The following is a 21,897-nucleotide window of genomic DNA, read 5'->3' on the forward strand; positions in this document are numbered from 1 at the left end:
TACTCTACAGTGTAGAGTCTACACTATACTCTACTAGAGTATACACTCTACTCTATACTACACCCCTCTACTCTACACTATACCCCTCTACTCTACACTATACCCCCTACTCTACACTATACCCCTCTACTCTACACTATACCCCTCTACTCTACACTATACCCCTCTACTCTACACTATACCCCTCTACTCTACACTATACCCCTCTACTCTACACTATACCCCTCTACTCTACACTATACCCCTCTACTCTACACTATACCCCTCTACTCTACACTATACCCCTCTACTCTACACTATACCCCTCTACTCTACACTATACCCCTCTAAAATCCAAAACCTTGCTTAACCCTGATTTATATTTATATATATATAGTAAATTTATATATTTGATATTTATATAATTGATATAATATTTAATTATTAAATATAAGTATATAACTGATATAATATTTTCAATTTGTAAACTCAAATGTTATAGTCATTGGCAAACAAAGTCAATATTATACTGTAGTTTAGAGTACAGTATATATAAGGACCTAATAAAAACACAGCTGTAGTCGTGTCGGTACTCCATATGAATCAAACATTATGTAAACACTTATAGAAAATTTCAATTTATAAAACAAGCTTTCAATGCAATGTCTTCTATACTCTCTATAAATCCACAATTTTTTCAGACTTACCTAAAATAAACAAATGAAAAGTCAAATATTCATAATTTTGGTGATTGTGTTGATTACCCGATACGATGATAAATATTTATAATAATGAAGGAACAGTCAATCAATTTTAATGTACTGTATATTATAACTACTAAATAACAAAAATACTATTATTTATGTCATAACTTATAAAAATATTATTACTATTTACTATTTTCGGGTCTTTCATAAACAAAATACTAATATTTAATTAAATATCAATATTGCATTGCATTAAGTTTGAAACAATAAATTTAAAAACAATTTAATGAAATTTTAATTTTAATATACGGTATATGAATCACATGTGCTTTGTATTAATCTTCATTTGTTTTTTATTTATAAATTGAATTATAATTTATAATGTCTTTTAAAGTTTTCTGATTTTAATAATTTTTAAAAATCTTAAGATTTATACGGTTTATACTTTAATTTCAAAATAATAACATTAAAGTATATAAAGAATATTTTTTAGTTTTTAGTTTACAAAAATTTAATGAAAACTTAAAAAACTTAATGAGAATCTTAAGTTAAAAAACATATAAACAGGTATTTTATGCAAATATGATTACTATAGCATAACTTATTAGATATTAGTTATTTCAACATTCACAGTTTGATAATTTTAACATACAATCAAAATATTAGTACAATTATAATTTATAAACATTAATAAATAATATAAACATATATTTTATGCTTTAAAGGCATAAAACAAGTGTAAAATGTGTATTATGTGTGTTGAGAACATATTTTATATTTACGATATGATTAGTGAAAATTTATAGTCCATTAAAGTAGTGTGCAATCAGACTGTTATGTCTATTAGTGGCAAATCTCACGCTATATTTAATCAATCATTACATATAACAAGCGTTAGTAAAATTTTTGTTTTGTTTTATACTTCAATTTGAAGACAAAAATGATTTTCAAAAGAAAAAACTATTCAACGAAAGGACAATCACTTGTGAAAGATATAAACAACAAGTGGTGAATATTATTGCAAATTTTTACTATACAAAGAAAAACATTTATTAATGAAATCTATAATTAATGAAATCTAATTTAAACAATTTATGTTTTATATTGTGAATCACAATTTGAGATCTATGTTTGGTTTGGCCAGAATCGATAGTTAAGATTATTTATATCACTCACTATATTCACTATAAAAAAATAATATCTACTAATAAGAGATTGTAGTGAATTTATTAATTTACTAACAAAAATACAATACATTTGAATTAAATTTTTTTTTATTTGTTTTTATTGTGTATTTAATTTGGCAACAACTTTAAAAACTGAAATTAAATTTTCATTTAACTCTAGAAATATAATTATTATTTTGTAGAGTTTCTCCGCTTTTTTGAAATGTTGTTTTATATTGTATGCAAAACAGGAAAATATATTAAAATTTGTATATTTATAGCTTTAAATGAATAAATCAATAATTATCTAACTTATTGTCTGATATTTCGCTCACTGATATGTAATGACAAATATATAGTGAAAATCAGTTAACGCTTAAGCAATCATTAAAATTTGCGTTAATCTAAAACATTGAAATGTGATGTTTCGCTCATTCATTGGGATTATATTATAAATTTAATTTAATTTTCTCTTTGTTTAGAATTGCTGTCAACTGTTTATGTTTTTAAAGACTAAATAATTAGAAAATAATTTAATTTTCAAATTCAACTTTTCTATTATACAAAACTTTAATTAATTTTTAAATATTTATAAAATTGTTAATACGATATAAAAAAAATATAGTACATTAAATAGGTAAATTTAATTATTTTTAGATAACAAGATATATCATAATGATAATAATAAGTTGCCATATGAATACTAGATAAATAATTTAAAATATTAATATTATTAATATATTGTTTTTATACAAAAATATTTATAATAAAACTATTAATAGTAAAAAACATAAACTAAAAACTTCATTTTCTTTTAACTATTGAACATAATATTTCAGAGCATGAAATATGAGAGATGTATATATATTTTTAAATAAAATCATTTAGAGTAAGGAATATTATTGAGTCGACTCCTCTGCATATATAGAGTAGTATATACACTATATAAGTGAGCGCCTGTATCATACAGACCTGTATTATACAGACTGTTAGACCAGCACTGGATTTTCCATCCGATTCTCTAACCATAGCATCGGTTGTCTGTCTTTCATAACACAAATACTCTAATTTCTTAAATTCACGTTTCATTTGCAAAGTATTACTCAATCTATGCGTTTATTAAACAAAAAATCATGCAATACTTGCTATACATTTATTTAATATTACAATCTAAGTGAACAAAGTTGGGCTCACAGTCCACGGATTATTTATTCAGAGAGAGAGAGAGAGAGAGAGAGAGAGAGATTTATGTTAAATCTGACTCACTTTCTCTCTCACACTGGTTATGGTTTACATCATTGAAATAACGTGTTATTTGATATGTCAGACACACATATAAAACTATTTTAACGAGAATTATATTAAATTAACTTTATGTAAAGTTTGCTTAAAATTTTTCATCAATAGGTAAGAATAATTTGTTTATACTAGTGTATATACAAATTTTTAATATTCATGTTTTTTATTATTATTATTTAAATATATAAAGATAAGCTAATATATAAAGAAAATTTATTCATTATTTATATTTTATAAATATTTTAAATCAGGATTATTATTGTACAATATTTATTTATCTATTGAAATATGTTATATTCACAAAATAATTCAAGTGATTTCATCTTATTTATATTTTTTCTCATATATAAATATATAATATTGAAAATTATATATATATTTTATATAATTAATGCTTATATTAAAACATTATTACAACACAATATACTATTTTATTATTATTATTATTATTATTATAGGTTTATAGACATTTATCACGAAAAGTATTGTTGATTGTATCGACACAAACACAACAAACAAGAAATTGATTGTTTGTGTTGTTTTTCAAAGACATCATTGCATTAGTTTTGCAATTTTTATTCATTACTTTTTCCCCAATCATTCAGTCAATTAGTATTGAGGACTAAGAAGAATAATCTTAAGAATACAACAAAGAAAAGGTAAGCAAAGAATCGTTTATTTTTTTGTTTTGTTTGACTCTTGAGTTTCAAAAATAAAACATCTGATGTGAACCAACCAAATGAACCAAATTTTATAGTCAATTGTATTATATTTTACTGTATTTATAATATAATGTAACGATATTTGCCTTAAATATATAAACCGTATATTTTTGTGTCTATTCTAATGATAGTTAGGCCGAGCAATGGGTGCGTGTATTGAGTGAAAAAAAGCAAAGAATAGGTTTATTCACAATTGATGTGCCATTTGATTCATATTGTATTCAGAAAAGAGTACGGTTTGGTTGATTAGGGTGTTCCTAATGATACCAAACCAATAGTCAATGAAATTCACTTTTGAATAATGTTTTCCTATGAATGTTACATTCAATTTATGTTATGCTAATGCTAATGAAGTTTCCCAACATTTTTTTGGTACAATTTATTTAATTTTTTTTATAAATGATGGGGTGGACAGTATTGTCAAATTAGTGAACTAACCAACAAATTTTATGGCACTTTCTTTATTTTTCTGATCTCAATACAAAAATCATAACTTCTGATATAAACCAAAAAATCATTACAAGTTTATAAATAAGAGGATTAGTTTATATTTTGCCCAACAATTTAATATATTTTAACAACAATATTGATTTATATAATGTTTAAGTAAGTACTGTACTAACAATATAAAAGGTTAAATTACTTTAAGTAAAATCAATTTGTGTTGTTTTTGACATTTTAAGTATTATTAATTATTGAGTTACAAAACTGCATACAAAATGTGAAATATTTATAATTAAAAATACATGAATTTATACTTTTCAATTAAAAATATATTAAAATACAATAATGCAATCTTATTATATATTTTTCAATATTTAATTAAATAGAATTTACAAAATAAAAGTAAAGAATCTAAATATTTAATTTAGATGTTTGAAGATTAAATGTAAAGAGATTTGCACACAATAATAAATATTGAAATTACATTACATTAAATTACAATGTAATAGATAGCAAGTTTTATTACTTAGTATTTACAGTATATATTAAGTAAACTAAAGTTTTTTTCAATTTAAATGATTTTCTTATTATTGTTGTTATGATTAAAGTAATGAATATATATCTACATATTATACTTATTATATTATATATCTTTCTGAGTGATTGTTTTCTTTTGAATTACATTAGTATTAATGTAGAAAAATATTAACAAAAGATAGGATACAATTGCTTGCACTCATGTTTACTAATGACAACCAATGACACCGGGATTTGGGTCTAATTGAAAATGTCTACAACTTTTGTAATGAAAAACAGTGAAACAAATGCAAGTTTTACTATTTGTCTCTCATTTTTATTCACTCTTTTTTATGTTATATTTCTTTATTTATTTTACGAACAAATTAAGTAAATTTATATTCAAAAAGTAAAATAAAAAAGAATATATTTATGCCTTTTATGCATAAGAAATGAAATTTTATTGAATAGATATAAAAAAGACAAAGAAACTCATAATTTTGTTTTGCATTTATGATTAATTACAACTTTATTTCAGAAATTATCACTTAATGTTTATACAAATTTTATGTATATATTCAAAATATTTATCTAAATTTATGAATAATTATTTCAATATTAGAAATATTTAAATTAAATATAATTATATTATAATAAAAATATATATAATACAAGAATATATCATTTTTATTATTTATTTATAAACATTGTATTTATAAAATAAAATACAGGTATGTTTAACAGTCTATTGTTGATTTTACGTATGTATTAATGCAATTTAATTATAAAATCTCTATTTACATTTAAAACAAATATTTAAATATATATATATATATATATTTAAATAAATTAAAATTATTTTATAGATATTAATTATTTTTAAAAATATTTTAAATCGAAAAATGTAATAAAACTATATAAAAAAGTTTATATTTATAGCGGTTTTAATTTTTATAGAATTTATTTTTGTAATAGAATCAATAGTAATATTATTAATTAAAAAAACATAGCATACGTATATTTTTGATAACTGCTTTTTACAAATTAAATAAAGAAAATATTTATATACTTATAGATTAGTATAAAAAATAAATTATAAAATAAGCAATGTAAATAATGTTTATTTTATTTTAAATAAATAAAACATGTTATGATATTAAGACATTGCTTTATAAAACAATATATTATAATTAAATTTTAATCAAATGCTGTCTTATATTAATGCTTGCTATTTATAAGTTGGTAAATAAAAAAATTTAGTAAAAAAGTAAAATAAAAAGAGAATTATTTGTATTCATTTTAATTTGTTATTTTAATGAATATATTCAATGCCAATGATATTTGTCAATTTAATTAAGCGTTTATTTGTTATACTTAGCACTTTTTAACGTAATTATCTAAATCATTACAAAAATAAATATAAAAAAGTCAATTTTATAAAGTGTAACTAAAATTCATCGAAAACCACAAAATTGATAATATGAGACTTTAACATCAAATAAATAACAAATAATAATATTTTCTTTTATTATATACCTGTAATGTTAATATAGAGTACATCATATACTATGATACATACTGTATATAATGTAATACAGTACAATATAATAGACAGCATTATTTATTTGTAATTTTATTTATTAATCATATTTTTTGTAGTCTAGTAATCCCGTAGATACTCATAATAGCATAATGATAGCAGCCATCACTAAATATAAATTTTATATTTAGATACTAACATATCCTAACCATACATTGATGCATAACAACAACAACAACAACAATATGTAAAATTATTAGAAAATTTAATAGTTATTTATATTTGGTTTGTAAACTAATAGGATATCGATCTAATGGTTAAATATTCATAATGTTTGCTTTCATATGAATCAAAAATAGTTTACATTCCTTCACAGAATTTACTTCACATTATTTTAATGTCCGGTGACTTTACGTATAAAATTGAATTATTTCAATATACAGTATATATTATATATATACGGTATATATTGAATATATACTATGTATATACAGTATATTGTAGATCATAGAACTGACAATAAAGAAAAACAACATTTATTTTTTTTATCCAAAAACCAATAGCACAATATTTTATGTCATATATATTGAATGTTAATATATATATATTCTAGAGATACATATTATATACACTATAAGCGTTATATTCTCTATCATTTCATTCACTGGTGTTTTATATTTACACAAAACATCGTTTGTATTCAATTGTTAACATAAATAGATAAGAAACGCCAGCACATAGTATATTGTATAAAATGTTATGTAATATTGATAGTATAGTATAGCCATCACTGCATTTTACCACTGGTATGCCTGTTGTTTGTACTCTACAATATCAACTGCATAATGACTGTACTATTATATTCATTATATAACTTACTAATACATAAAAAGTTTGTATGTAATCCATTAATTTTTTTCATTTAAATTTATTGTTTGGTACTAACGTTATAAAACAGTACATTTATTACATAATATAAGACAAAACAAATTAACAAATTAAACAACATTTTAATGAAATGGATATTTGCTTTTTGTTTTTTGGTTTTAATAAAAACACATTGAAAATATTTTTAAAAAAAATTTAACAACACATTATTTGTGAATCTAAAATGACTATATTAATAAATTATGAAAATTAACAATTGATTTTATATGAAAACAATGTAAAACATTTGCAACTACAAAGATATGTATCGTTAAAATGTTAAATTAATGGCAAATTTGTAAGCATTTATGTATACAAAATTAATACATTTATTACATAAAATATTTCAGAATATTCTTTATATTGTTTAACTTATATTATATTTATATATTAAACATTACAAACATTTATATATCTATATTTTTGTAAATATAATAAACATTTTTCACAAATGGGTGACTTTTTTGTATATTTTAGTGTATTCATAGTTTGCATTCATGTTTTTAACGATTATATGGATTGACCGCTAAAGTGATGTATTGAGACGTATGAACAATGAAATGCACACAAATGTAGTTTCAATACAATAGTAACCGTCTGTAATGTACTGTATGTGTGACTATGAATGACAACACAAATAAGCAAAATAAGGATAATTTGTCTTTTCGTCCCTTCTTTTACTTGTTTTTCTTCTTCAAATGCCATCAAACAAAACATTTATATATTTAGTCAAAAAAATATTTGTATAAAACATTATTTAGAATAAGCAAAACATTTATGATAAATATAACGGTATTCAACTATAATTTAACCATAAACTTATAAATTATATCATATATATTCAGTATCTATATATAAAATATAACTTTATATATATTTATATATATATATATAGATACAATAATGTATAATATAGATCATATTTACATAAATATGTCGTTAAACCTAATGATAATTTTTCAAAAGGATTTATCTAAATATAATACGAAAGAAAAAATATATTACCAAAAAAATATTGGTTGGCAATTGTGTTGACGTTTAAGTGATTGATTTGTTTGGTTCCCTAAATACAGTATATATCACACAATGTCTTTGCATATCTTTATTTGTATGGATCCGATCGGTAATGGTTTGGGTCATTGATATCTATCGGTTTTCCAAAACACCACTATTTCTACTTATTATTATTATATTTATTTAAATGACTTTTATTCAAGTTTTGATATATATTTTTTGAAAATGAGCTTTAGTTATAAATTATACATGTTTTGATTTATGTATTATAATAAATGCTTAAAAAATCATCAATATATAGAATACGCATATTAAAATAAATGAATAAATAGCTAAATTATATATAATGTAAATTATACAATATTGATATTTAATGTTTTGATTGGTAAAATCAATAATAATGAAATTTTAAACAAACGTCTAAAAATAATCAATAGAAAAATTTAGATAATTTTTTAAATAAAATAAATCATAATATCTAATTGTTATGTAATGAATATATGAGTTTTTATTTATATTACAGTATATTTCCATTAATTTTCTTATACAATAATAATATATTATTTATATTATTATTATTATTATTATTATTATTATTATTATTATTATTATTATTATTATTATTATTATTATTATTATTATTATTATTATTATTATTATTATTATTATTATTATTATTATTATTATTATTATTATTATTATTATTATTATTATTATTATTATTATTATTATTATTATTATTATTATTATTATTATTATTGAAGTTAAATTTGAAACAAAAGTGTTGTATAATAATTTGTCTTTTATGACAGTTATAGATATATAGATTTTTGATTAGATTAATAACTGATAATAAAACAATGATTAATATTTTGTTCATTTGTTAATCTTTATGTTATATTAGTATTATCAAAGAAGAGAGAGAGATTAATATGATTTGAGTAAATATATAATAGATATATAGTTTATGTGAATATAATGGAGTATCTAAAGGATCGAAACCATTAGTCAAACACAGAGCCTACTGTTCCTCCAGTTGTTGTCAAACTCAGTGCAGCAAACAATACAAAAGCAATATTAAACTCATTTGGTATCTATCATAGACTCTCACCTAATCCTAAGTGTAATATATATTTTTGATAAAATACAAAATACAACTCTCTTTTTTCTCCGTAATTTAATTGATATCTATTTAGATGAAGACTACAAACAATCTTAAAACTCTTGAAACTGGAAATCATTTTTAAAATAAATAGACTATATTTGTCTGTATAATACTGTAATATTATATACAGAATTTAATATCGAGTTGAGTCTACTGTAAGGTCTATCCAATTGAACAGTTGTTTAACAAAAGCTTTTTCGTGTCCGTTAAGAGGATTTTCTTTAGAAATGATTAAAATGTTATTTAAGTTATATTATACAACCGTTTTGCTAGACTTGTGTTCAACTAATATATCAAACGGTTAAATAAAAATGAGAGTTTTTCAATCAATTGTATATTTTTAGGCCAAACTATTTAACTCCTATAAAATTTCTATTATTTATATATAAACAATATATGTATGATATATAAGAGATTAATAAAAATATATAAAAATTAAATTTTTATCTTAGATTATAAAAAAATAATTATTTTTATATTTTCAAATTTTATAACTCAAATATTATTTTTGTTATTATTTGATATTGATTATAGATATGAATAACTTGTTGAGATAGAAAATTAATAATTTAAACACTAAAAAAATAAAACACTGTTATCAAACTATAATATTAAATGATAGACAAAACATACAGTTGTATATTATTTATTATTGGCTAAAAAGTTATTATTAAAAATAAGCTCAAATATGAGATAACTTTTTGTTTGGCACGTATTGTCTCATTTGATACTATCAAAGACAAGATATACTCATCGGAATTGACTGAAGTCATTGCCATTCATATTGTATCCTAACTTATCTCTCCAAATGCTATATCGTATTGAAACTGACTTTTGCTGTATAAATATTTTGTTAGTTGTGATAATATGTGGTATATCTGTACCTAAACTCTCAATTTGACTATTTTTGGTTTACATATATTGCTGTGGTTTTGGTCCTCATGTCACTCATCTATCATTTACTGGTAATGGTTTGTTATCTTTATATTTGCATATGTGTTGCCCATAACTATTCACTCATATATAAGTTATTTGAAAATAAAATGTGATTTTTAACCACAAGACTTAAATGTTTTATTATTTATATTATATAACAATATATTTATTTTATTTTTGTATAAAATATTTATTTATTACTAACTTGTAAGTAGAAAAAAATTCAAATAAAAATTGACTTTATAAAGTACATATTTTAAATGCTAATACATAAAAAATAATTAAATATTTTACAACTTATGTAAATATATTGCAATAATTTTATTTTATTTATTTTAAAATAGAGGAAAAATATATAATTAGTGGTATAATGTATGTATATTATTGTTTTTACTGAATTATATATATTTTTGTTGTAAATGATATAAAGATATAAAAATTCTTTAGTAGTACTCATTAGTCGAAACTATTAGTTAAAGTGTATTATTAATATATTATATTTTTAATACAATGAAACGTAAATAATTGTTAGTATAATTAAAATACATTTTGATCACATATATGATAAAATATCAAACATAATATGTTGAGATATCTTCAAAAATAAATCTCAAACAAACACACTCACATTCATATATATATATATATATAGAAAGAGAGAGAATAGTAATAATAATTTTTAGGAGATTATTATAAAAGGAAGTCGACTATCAAATATCGGTGTTCAACACACAAAAGATTATGTATTTATTGATTAATTATATTTTGTCATATAATGAATCACTCGATACTAATGATTATATGAGATGATTGTTTTGTCTGCCAGTTATTCACATAATATTGAAGCACTAGTATTGAAATATTATCGCAACCAATACTATGTCTAGTGTTGTGTCTGTTATAATGTTATTAGTATTACTTGAATCACCACTAGATTAGTTAATTTATACCATTAAGTCGTATGACAAATATAAATGTAAGTTTATATATGGCATATAAAACATAACACACAATGAATTACCTGTAATGATATCTGTAATAACTATCGATAACTAAAATTTAATAAATAACAGACAAACAGAGAGAGAGAGAGAGAGAGAGAGAGAGAGAGAGAGAGAGAGAGAGAGAGAGAGAGAGAGAGAGAGAGAGAGAGATTATGCTTTATGAAAAATTTATTTACAATATTAAGATTTATATTAATTAAATTGATTCTATAAAAATCTTTTATAATTTTCACTTATAGTCAATTTATTAAAAATACTTATGTATTATGTGATAACAAATTTGTTAATTTAGTTAATAAAAATAAATATAAATAAATAGTTGTAATCAAATTTTTGAGGTAGTTTTCAAATGTGAGGGTCGGAGTTAATGATCCATAAATACCACATAAAATAATTGTTACTAACATTTTCAAAGTGAAAACACGAAAATTGCTTAACTGTAAGAATGCTTATGTCATTCAAAAATGTATACATTTTTTATGTGAGGAAATAGTACGACACTTAATCGTATGGTTCAGTAAAAAATGATTACAATTTTGACTACTATTTATCGTTTGTCTACTATTTTTTTTGTGGCAATATTTACGCAACGGTTCTCTTACTCACTGAACATACGGAATAATACCTCAAAAAATATGACAAAACATCGTATTGTGAGTACTTTTTATACTATTTATATTTTATATAGATATTAGATAAAAGAGAAATTCCGTTTATTTTGATAGTGTTTTAAACAACACTTTTTTATATATCGATTTTATGAGTGTGTCTTTAAAAGAAATATCTATTATAAATAATAATATAACAAATATATATAAAATACTAAGTATCTATAGTATATATATTCATAAATATACAAAATTTATATTAATAAGAATTATATTCACGAATCGAGAATTTCTTGACAAGAATATTAAAATATATAAAAATTATATAATAATATTAAATATAAGTTTCATTTTATAAATAGCCTGTCTCTCATTATAAGTTTCCAGTTTTTTAATAATAATAAAAAGTTTATCAATAATTAGAGTCAAATATCATTAAAATGTCATTAATAATTAATATATAAATACTGCATATATAAAGACACATATAAACACTTTTGATATTATTTTACAGTATATTAAAAATGATTCAACTTTCAATTCATTATATCTTGTGATACACATATAAATATTATATTATAAAACTATATAATAATAATCTAACAGAAAATGTGTTTAATAGTGATGTGAATAATAAATTATATAATAAACTAAACGAAGAAATCTATAACAATAAATGATTTACAATTAAATGAATCAAAAACTTAGATATACAGTAGTGATGGTACAGTATATAAAGTATATATATAATAGTATATTGATATGCATTTGTATGCAATACAAAAGTAAGCAAAACACAGCTGTATGTCTCTCAGCTAATCGTACGAAACATGTTCTGCTGTTATATGTTTATGCCATATATTAGGTCTTTACTATAGAATATTCTGTATGATATGAGAGAGCGATGCACTCAAAATTGTTGAATATTTTATTAACAGACACACAAAAGTACAGTATATATATTGATATATATTTATAGTATACTATATATTCGTTTATATATTGTATATATATATATTATTCAGAATATTTGTATGTAATAAAGTATATTAGTCTAAATAAAATATCTATTCGATTATCATATATATGGTTCAGTTATACAAATAAATAATATAAAGTATTATATATATAAATAAATTTATTTAAATACATCTTAATCAGGATTAAACAAGGTTTTCGATTATAGAGGGGGGGAGTAATGAATAAGATAAAATGGCAAAAATCTCAACAAATCTTGATATACATATTGAATTGGATGGGATTTTATTTCATTTTTAATCAAAAAATTGTTTAAGTCTAGAGAGAGGTCAAGTAAACATTATATTTTTTAAATTTTCATATAAATATGGATGAAATTCTCAATAAACATAACTTCACGTAATATTTTCTTCATTTTTATCTATTTTTATTAAAACAAATAATTCATTTTTCACTTTTTAGTTACATATTTTTATTAAAATAATATTTTATTTAGATTAACATTAATATATTTTTATATAATTTAAATGGGTTATAAAATTATAAATAGCAATTATTTTGTGAAATATATATATTTTTAAATATGAAGGTTTTTATTTCTCTTCATTGTTTAGTCTATTTTATTTTTAAATTTGTCTGAATTATAAAATGATTGTATCAAAAGTTGGGTAAAATATCTTTACCCCTACCTCTTGCTTAACCCTCATTTTATACATATCTATATAATATAGACATAAAAAGTAACTAAAAAGCAAATGATTTTTCTATTTTAATAGATTTAAAGCACAAACTGTTAACAAAGTATTCTTTATTGTAGTGATTTCTAACACTAAATATATGTCTCTTTTGAGTTAAACTATTGAGTGGCAGTCAAACAATTGGAGTAAAATTATATAATATTTGCCATTGAATTGCAAACAATACATGTCTTTGCTTTTTTATTTCATATCTCTTTATAAATATTATTTCGTTTTTATAAATATTAGCAAAAAAATAGTAAAAAAACAGAGAAAGAATTTTTTAAAAAAGGAATAGTAATATATTATATGATATATTCAATAATATAGTATTGATTAGCAAAAGAAATCGTTAACACTATTAATGACTACAAGTATTCATTAAATATCATTTCAGTTGTTTGTCATTTTTTCACATCAAATAATTCAATAAATTTTATATACAAATTATAAGCAAAAATTATTTTTCCCCATAAGTATTGCGAGAAAAACATTATATATTATCAAACATCATATATAGATATATATTAAATTATAGCACATATTTTACAATACTAGTTATACTTTATAAATAACGGCCAAATGATTGATTTTAAACTGATTTTTGTTGTTATATTATATAAGTATTAATATATGAATACATATTGTGCCAAATAATACACTGATTCATACATTTGCTAAAAATATTCCAAATCATTAGATAGACTAAAATGTAATGTTTGGTCATTTTTCATAAATAAATGTATTTAAATAATTTATGCTTATATTAGCTCATTTTCTATAATTTAACATATTTATGATAAATTGATTGAATAAAAACTAATTTTGTGTAAATCTTTATTTTTTAACGTAAATACATGTCTAACGTAACGTAACGTAACTACAATAAGATTGTAATGATATCAATAGTGTAAGTGTTTACACAAATACACTCAAATACATACACATAACATACAAACACTATTTTGAGTCATTAAATATAAAGACTAGTGAATAATAATTATATTTTCATTCAAAGCACACGATATACTTGATGTTTGCATCTATTTTGCAATACTTTTATTTTGTATTTCTCGGCAAATATATATATATTCATGAAATAATAAAATAGATATTTTGTGTGTAGTGTTGTACACTAAGGAAGTGACATATAATTATATATTCAGCTCAAAGGAAAAGTCATTAAATTAGTTGCAAAAGTTGATACTCACTCTTATATTGTATATCTTTTATGTATTGAATATATACTGTAAGGAGACTAATGAAAAGTCAAGGATCTAATAAACCTATTCTGTTATTAAAGAGATAATCTATTGCATGAATAAATAGAGAACTGTTTATTGATAAGAAAATCTCAATGTAATTAGTATTGTTATAATTTACATACAGTTAAATGACATGTCTATTATCAAAAACAAAATTTTTTAGTATTATTCTTAAGCCTCAAATATATTTTTGTATATTACTTATATACTTCTATAGATCTGTGAAAATTTCGATCTATTTAATAAATTATAAACTAAATACAATACAATATATACTGTATTTATATGAATATATGTCATTTTATAATTTTAAATTTTTATATAAATTCACTATAAAATATTTTAATCATTTTAGTAATACATTTGTTACATGTATCACTTTTAGAGACTTATATACATGTATTATAAATTATTATTTAACTACTATATTATAATACACATGTAACGTTTAAAAATATTTTAATTGATATTTCGTCAATTATTTAAAAGATTAAAAATTTGTACTTTTATAATTAAAATATTTAGTATTTAACTATATTTATCATAATAAACTTATTAAATTAAGATATTTAATTTAGAAAATTCAATTGTATTAAAATTTATGTCACACAGACAAATACAAAGTGACATATTATTTCCTGCGATTTTTATCATATTTTGCAAATAAAATGATTATATTAACAAAATGTATTTTTATTTTTAAATATAAAATATTAAAAATTTTTAATATATGATATTTTAACACCAAATTATAAATAACAATAAGATTTAAACAGTAATAAATAATTTAATATATCACAACTTAAAATTTTTATCTAATTTATTGTTCTTTAGCTAACTTAGAAAAACTGATAATAAATGAATATATAAATAACAATAATATTAACATAAATTTCGGAACTATGCTATTAACTGGCAATGGATATGACTATGATTTTTAGTACTTATCGATAACTACTACCTTTACTTATACCGACAATACATAACATAAAGTGATGTACAATAAAATGGACTTTGGTTGCTAAGCACTTACTTTTTCATATTTTGTATGAAAGCGGATACTAATGGGGAAATTATGTGAACTAGCTCATATTTATTTATTTAATACATAATATTTTTAAAATATAAAAGACAATCATTAAAAATATATAGATTATTAAAATTGTAACTGTTATCAATGATGATATTTTTGATGATAATAATAAACATAAAATAGTTATAAATAAAGTTATACAGTATAAGTTTACGAAAGAGTATAAAATATTGAGAAAATACTGTAATTACTTGATTATTAAATTGTAAACTTAAAACATTTATAAAAGAAAACAATTTTAAGAAAAAGTAAATACAAAAATCACAGTATTTTCACATTTGTTTTGCTATGCCTTACATTTTTGCTGTCAATCACTAAAGATATTGTATTATTATTATTATTATTATTATTATTATTATTATTATTATTATTATTATTATTATTATTATTATTATTATTATTATTATTATTATTATTATTATTATTATTATTATTATTATTATTATTATTATTATTATTATTATTATTATTATTATTATTATTATTATTATTATTATTATTATTATTATTATTATTATTATTATTATTATTATTATTATTATTATTATTATTATTATTATTATTATTACTGCTCTACTGAAACCTCATTAAAAATAAATATCATTTACCGTTTGGTTATAACGTTATATCTCTCTATTACTCGTTATTACATTTTTTCTCATTTTTTATTTATTTTTCATACAATTTACCGGTTCGTCAGTAAGTCCTAACCACTGGCACTAAGAGTTCTCCAATATTTTGTTTGACATTTATAGTCATTTTTATTGCTATTATTACCAATAATTCTAATAACATTTGAACAGATCTTTAAATATAAGTAACATTTTTATGTGACTCTAACTCAACTCATTTGGTGACAGTATTATTGATTGACATTTGAGGCATTGGAAGCAACAGGTCATCACTGAGCGCTCATTGAAATGAATGAGAAGGTAAATGACGGCACAGGAGATATGTGACAATTGGGATCAATAAAGTGAACACTATTTTTGGGAAATGATTATAAAAGCCGTTTATGTTTTGTTATAATAGATGTGTTAGCCATAGATATATACAGCAAATACGACCTTTGGCTATGGGGTAGGGATGTAGTCGATGTATAGATGAGATTATCATTTTATTTCTGACATTCAAATCATTTTGAACGCTTGCCTTCAAAAATTGAGAGGGGATTCACATCAGTCACCACTACTGTACAATATATACACATTAATGTAATATTTTTATTATACACAATATATCCAATATATTTTGCTGTATATACTATATACATATATTTAAAAAGTATAATAATGTTACAGCAATATAATACAAGTACAGTATATGGTTATGACATAGAAAATAGTTGAATATATTGTCAATCTCTTGGACTCATGGCTTTCATTATCACTCTCAACGATCATACCATACGATCCYCTCTCTCTCTCTCTCTCTCTCTCTCTCTCTCTCTCTCTCTCTCTCTCTCTCTCTCTCTCTCTTTCCTCTAGTTTTCTATTATGTCAAATATACTGTACAATAATATATGGTATATATCTGTATATTTATTACTAGTGTGTATGGATAGTATTGATGTTTATATATATATATATATACTCTTTATATTCTAATATCCATTTTGAAGTTCTTTATACCGATCAATACATACGGTTGTGTTTGCCGTACGCGACGCCGCTCTTGAAACGCTTCTCCAACACATTAGTGATGCTGTGCCTCACCAGCACTGGTAGTATAGAATTACAGTGCATTTGATGAGAGAAAGAGAGAGAATATATGACAATATTTGCGATCCGAGTGCTAACAAAAATTCTCTACTATTTTGTTGTTGAGATCCGACAAAAATCATATTTACTACAAATACACAGTAGATATACTTATTATATAAAATATATATATATAATACAAAAGTTATATAATATTTTAACAACAAAAGTGCAATATATTTGCAACCATTCATTTAAATGTCACAATTTTGGCAATAATTCCTTTGCTATGCTCTCATACAGTGAGACCCACTTTGAAAATAACAAAACTTTTATTGCCGTTAAAGAGCTATTGCTTATAACAAGACATTTATAATTTATATGATGGATAAAAATGTGTTCACCAATTGTTTTCATCATTTTCTATATAACTTTTATTTTTCCATCATTTTATACCAAACATTATTATTACTGCAAATGTGGCATTCAATCTACCAATAGTTTAGTATATAAATTACATAATGTTATATTGCTATGTATTTTGTTTACTTTTAATGTATTTTTTTGCTTAAATATATATATATATATATATATAAATATTATGATATAAACTTTGGCTGCATTTTGTCGTGAATTTTACAGCAAACACAAGTTTAATACTGTTTTAATCATAAAAATATCGTCGACTTCACGATCGCTGACTTTGTACATACATAGCACAACACAACCAAAAAATGTGAAATTAATTATTTAACGTTTACTCAGTGCTCTTACTGTTATTAGTTTTCTATAATATACTAAATAAAATATAATACACTATAATACTAATGCTACTGTACTAGTGTTCACTATTATCTCAAAAATACAATACACTCTTTTATAAACACTATGTTTACTATTATATAAATATAATATATATATATAATATATGTATTTGATGTGCGGTTTTTTTACTCTAATTTAGTTTCACTTCACAACTAAAACGACTGATATTGTGTTTGACTTTTGTTTGGGAAAAACTCACAAAAATACTAATAATCATAAAAGTGAAGCAAACGTAAAGCTAAAGACAAGTTGAGGACAGAAAAGAGGGAAACGACAAGTCTTTTGTTGTTTGTGTCAACGTTTGGCTCAAAGGTATGATAAGCTCATTGGCTAACAGTTGTTGCGATAAAAACTCTGTTCAAAAGTCTATCTCTCAGACATCCCTGAGAGTTGATAATCCTTTGCTTGTCATTGTCTATATTGTCAATCTCTAACCCCCTTTCCCTGACATGTCTTTCCATTTTTATATGACCTCTAAATGTTTACTTTCAGTGTTTAATTGCACTTTTTATTGAGTAAACGATTAACGCCAGTGTTTAGTCGACTCATCTTATGTTGCAAATGTACTGATAACTACTGGTGCAGTCTGTAAATACCAGTGCTCTAAATGATCCAAATAACTACTTATGACTGCTTTGTCAACACTGAGAGAAACAACAGGAGCTGAATAATACTTAAAATATATTGTCATAAATCATAACTCATAAAAGGCTTATCTAAAAATCCGATTTTTGTTAAGGCATTCAATAAATTAATAAATTTATTCACATATTATTTATTATTTGTTTAAAAACAAAATGTTTTTTTTGTAAAGAGATTATATAATTTTATTTACATAACATGTAGTCATTATTTGACACAAATCTATATTATTACTCCCTTTTGCCTAAAATTGAATTTTTATACGATTTACAGTGTAAGACATCTCAAATTGAATTTACATCAACTTTAAAACTAAATAAGAAACATAAATGTGTTGACGTCTCATATAATTTGTGTCAACAAACAATTGAACTAAAGTACAATATATAGAGATATTTGTTTGTATATGTTTTAGAAAAAGAAAGAGAGAGAGAGAGAGAATTAAAAACTATAATTATATTGAATAATAATAACATTTATTTAACGAAAAATTTAATGTGCATTAACTAAAATCATTTCATTTAGTTTTCATTTTATATTTTTACTAAAAAATATAGTGTTTTTTATTTAAACTAACTAAAAACTTAAAACAAAACTGAGATATTTATTACAAAAATAGTAAAATAAGAAAATATAAGAAATTTTGAATTAAATATAAAAAATTAAAATTAATGGAAGCGTTAAGTGGAAAAATGTCAATAAATACTGTATAATATTTTTATTTAAATTGAAATTCAGGTAATATAAATGTAAAGTTTTTATTATAATAATATATTTGCAATAATCAATTTACTATATTTATACAAAAAATGAGTTATTTTAAAATTATTGAAACGTATTTAAAAGTCTATTGATGTCATCCTCTCTGTGATCATTGAAAACACTGTCTTTGAAAGATCTCTGGTCTATGTTTGCGATAAATTTCTTGACAATACTTTTAAAAATAGATTTTATAGTTTTGAGTGTCAGAGTTGTGTGTCTTTCGAAAGGCAAATATGTGGCACTTATAGGAAATTTACGATTCAATGATTTTATCGACTAATATACTATTGAATTGCATGTATTGTCATTTAAATCTAAATAATATTGCATACAATTTAAGTTTATTTGACTTGAAATTTAAATCCAATGGACAGTTGTACCATATTATGGTTTGGCGATAAAAACAATAAAATATAAAATCTCATATAAAAATAAGTTGAAGATTAGATGATATTGATTATTAAATAAAATATTTTAGGAGAAATATAGTGAATTAGTTAGTCTTATGTGTCAGTCGTATCAAATTGAATAGTTGGGTCACTGACTATAAATCCAACCGTTCACTACCACTCTCTACCAGTGCTGTCATAATTTTCTCAATAGTTACAAATAAAGTAAATCATCAAATAATATATAAAAATGTGAACACTATATTCAAATATCTAATACATATATAGTATATAATTTGTTGTTATATAATAACTCATACTGTATTTAGTGAATTGTATAATACATGTAAATATATAATACATGTTAGGCGTTATAATATTTAAATCATATACTCTTTTCATTATTTGTCTGTTTTTCATATGATATGCTATTGAATGTAAAGAAAGGGCAATAAGTTGTGTTCAAATCTATACCAATAATACATTGAATTGAGTGAAGACATAATCGACAGAAACTACATTGTGTTTATCGAATTCAATACAATTGAAGAATAATTCAGGATTTTTGCTGAAAATTGTTGCCATTCATAGTGACGGGTGTTTAGTGGCAAAGGAGGGGAACATAAGTATAGATAGTCGACTCTACACTACAAAACTAAATGCATTACATTGACAATAGATCAGAGAGAGAGAGAGAGAGAGAGAGAGAGAGAGAGAGAGAGAGAGAGAGAGAGAGAGAGAGAGAGAGAGAGAGAGAGAGAGAGAGAGAGATGTATTGAACAAAAAGAAACAAATGAAGAAGAGATGAGATGAGAGCTCATTGTTAGCCATAATATTGTACACAACCTTTGGTCTTCAATTCAAGACTATACCAACACATTGATCCACACAAACAAAACATTATATTATATATCATTAGTTAAGAATTACAGTAAAGTTTAATTGATTTATATATTTTACTATTCAAATGGACTTTTAAAAACAGTTTCAATAATTTTAAGCTTTTGTCACATATCATATAACTTTGTATTAAACTAAATTTATATATGCAATATACACACTATATATATCGTACATATGTATAAATATATAGTAATACAGTAATATGTTATATAATAAAGACAAATGATGCATAAAATGGTTTTACAACAAATATTTTGTGTATATAAGCATAAAACTGGATTTAAATTAATTAAAAACAACATAATTACAAAATTTTGCTAAATATACTATACATTTGGTATTTCGACATTTTTGCTTACATAATATACCAAACATATGTTATAATTATAGAAAATTAGATTTGCTTCACACTAACAATATCAATATAACTCTCTCTCACTCACTCACTCACTCACTCACTCACTCACTCACTCACTCACTCACTCACTCACTCACTCACTCACTCACTCACTCACTCACTCACTCACTCACTCACTCACTCACTCACTCACTCATATATTAAATGATTAATGATAT

The 21,897-nt window shown here is 22.2% G+C and overlaps 1 protein-coding gene across 3 annotated transcripts in view; it reads left to right on the top strand.

Moving 5' to 3' along the window:
• The first annotated feature begins 3,709 nt into the window (after positions 1–3,709).
• The window catches only part of LOC128957306 (protein O-mannosyl-transferase Tmtc3-like), a 33,741-nt gene continuing 15,553 nt past the window's right edge, over positions 3,710–21,897 (top strand). The window contains exons 1-2 of one of the 3 annotated variants that reach the window (XM_054303042.1): positions 3,710–3,810; positions 18,765–18,937. The gene's annotated coding sequence lies outside the window, so the exon portion shown is untranslated. Of the gene's footprint in view, positions 3,811–18,521; positions 18,537–18,749; positions 18,938–21,897 lie in introns of those variants that run through there. The other 2 variants (XM_054303044.1, XM_054303043.1) reach the window with 2 other exon arrangements.

The sequence above is a fragment of the Oppia nitens genome, unplaced genomic scaffold, assembly GCF_028296485.1.
Source record: "Oppia nitens isolate AA-2021 unplaced genomic scaffold, nextdenovo-longstitch-racon4-pilon3 scaffold3_pilon_pilon_pilon, whole genome shotgun sequence".
NCBI lineage: Eukaryota > Metazoa > Arthropoda > Arachnida > Sarcoptiformes > Oppiidae > Oppia > Oppia nitens.